At 44.3% G+C, this 2564-nt stretch overlaps 1 protein-coding gene across 1 annotated transcript in view; it reads right to left on the reverse strand.

The window, feature by feature from the left end:
* LOC106810692 (exportin-2-like) overlaps positions 1–2558 on the reverse strand; it is a 26677-nt gene extending 24119 nt beyond the window's left edge. Inside the window, exon 1 of the mRNA XM_014814126.1 lies at positions 2441–2558. The gene's annotated coding sequence lies outside the window, so the exon portion shown is untranslated. The remainder of the gene's footprint in view (positions 1–2440) is intronic.
* Positions 2559–2564: the final 6 nt, after the last annotated feature.

Consider the following 2564-nt stretch of genomic DNA (forward strand, 5'->3'; position numbering starts at 1 on the left):
AGCGAGTACCAGTCTAACGCGAACACACGAGAGCGAAAACATAACCTCCTCCAACTCCGTTGGGCTGAGGGAATAATGTAACCCAAACACAGAATAGGGTTACAACGCGAGCCTATTCTTTTCTTTGGAGGAACCCCTGAGTGAATCACTCACAGGGTTCTCCCCAGGATGAAATTGAAACAGGGGGGGGGGAACTAGGGGGGTCCGGGGACCTGGTCGAATGGGAATTCTTGCCGAGGTGGCCCCTCAATTACCAGTAGCAGCTCAGCGCCTCCAAAGCTGACTCACTCAGCCTGTTCCTCATGTAGTTTTTGACTATGCGCATGTGTGAACTGTTCAAAAGAGCTCTCTGCTGATTGGCTTAGCAGTGAGGGTGACCAGCCAATGACAGCAAACCACACAAGTGTGCTTTGGTTACTGCTCGCAAAATGGTGGCATCAACAAACGAACGATCGGGGCGGAGGTAATTTAAACGTGGCACAACGATTGAAACGGAGGGGGGGGTTTCCCAAATGGGGCGGCCGCGCCTGTTTGCGCAACGTAGGGAGGTGCCTGACTCGGGGCGGTTTGCTGGTGCGTTTTCAGAGACTAGAACTTCCAAACTGGGTTTATTCTCAACACGAACCTTTCTTCGCTATCCTGGAACTATCTGTATTAAACTAATATAACCTGTTGCAAAAATTTGAAGTGACGAGCGGCGATACTTCATGCGCCATTTCTCTTGACCTGTGACGCAGATTCCCAATGCGCATAGCGTTCGGCTAACTTCGTTGTGACGTCACGACTGTCAGCAGGTATCCAATGATACATTCGATCTTGGAGTCGAAGTTAGCCGAACGCTATGCGCATTGGGAATCTGTACGTCACAGGTCAACAGAAATGGTGCTCGAAGTATCGCCGCTCGTCACTTCGAATTTTTGTAACCTGAGGTTATATTACTTATTAGTTTAATACAGAGTATTGTGATACATAGTAAGTTCCAGGATAGCGGAGAAAGGTTCGTGTTGAGAATAAACCCAGTTTGGAAGTTCTAGTCTCTGAAAACGCACCAGCAAACCACCCCGAGTGATTCACTCATGGGTTCCTCCAAAGAAAAGAATAGGCTCGCGTTGTAACGCTATCCTGTGTTTGGGTTACATTATTGTACCCTATTCCTAACCCTAACCCTTGTTTACATGGGATAACGCTAAAAATTAAAAACTGCCGGGCATATAGCCACTCTGTTACTGTTACTGTTAGTGTTAGTCTTTAGGCCTACTTTACGTCTTTACTTTCTTTAGAGAACGTGGATATTCGTCCGAGCATCGGACACATGTATATTCGTATGCGCTATTCGTCCGAGCAGTTGTTGCGCATGCGCTGTTCATGTTGTATTACATAAATGTAATATAATCCTAGTCTAGGGTGTCGCCTACTCCCTAACACGCCTACTCTCTAATCAGGCAGTTTTTAATTTTCAGTGTAAATGTAATATAATCCTAGTCTAGGGAGTCACCTATTCCCTAACACACCTACTCTCTAATCCCAACCCCCAACCTAACCCTAACACTAACTATAATTTAAACCGACTCGGATTTCTTATATACGCGAATCATAGTACGAAACACAATCTATGGTGTATAACAACATACACATGTATGCAGGGGCGTCACAGCCGTAGGGCTGCCGTAGCAAAACACTCATAGTAAGTTGGCATTTTAGAGTGTCTAGATTTCAAAATTTTCTGGGGGGCTCTCCCCCCTTCACACTTCCTACCTCTGGCACTCGTGCCGTGCGCATGCACTGACCTATATGATGCAGCGCATGCGCAACAACTGCTCGGACGAATAGCGCATACGAACAGGTGTCCGATGCTCAGACGAATATCCACGTCGTTCTTTAGACGGTTAGGGTTATATCACACCCCTCACCGCAGGCTATCCCAGAAACCACCGCACCGATGCATGTATGCATGGCACATCCATAATATATAATTCCAATACCGCTGAATAGCCGAGCTGGTAAAGCGGCTGGCGTTACGGCTGAAGGGCGTTAGTTCGAATCCCATCCGTTTATTTTTTTTATTTTTATCCATTCAACTATTTTTTCCTAATTAACGCAAATATTTACATGATTTATTTACAATTTAATTAAAAATAAAAAAAAATCTTTTAGTGCTAATTAAATTTAATTAGGGTTAGGGTAAAGGTTGGGGTTCGGGTTAGGGAGTAGGCTGCGGTGGTTTCTGGGATAGAACCTGCTCAGCTGTGAGGCGTGTGATATAACCTCGACCTCTTTAGACTCGATGCGAACCTAGTATTAGTAATACTAATACTATTAGCATTACTAATAGTAATAATAATTTAGGACTGAACTTGGGAAAACATGAGTTTACAATTTACAAAACCGTCAAACGATTACCTTACAGTTAAAATATTATTCGATTACTTCCTCGTCTTACCCACGCCCTATATTACCCTCGTCTTCTTCACGCCCTATAAACTGCGACTCGTGTGAAACACTAAAACCGGATTATATTGTATTTACTTGTACCTGATTTTATACATGTACACAAAACGCAATTC

This window comes from Priapulus caudatus, unplaced genomic scaffold (genome assembly GCF_000485595.1).
Source record: "Priapulus caudatus unplaced genomic scaffold, Priapulus_caudatus-5.0.1 Scaffold464, whole genome shotgun sequence".
Lineage (NCBI taxonomy): Eukaryota > Metazoa > Priapulida > Priapulimorpha > Priapulimorphida > Priapulidae > Priapulus > Priapulus caudatus.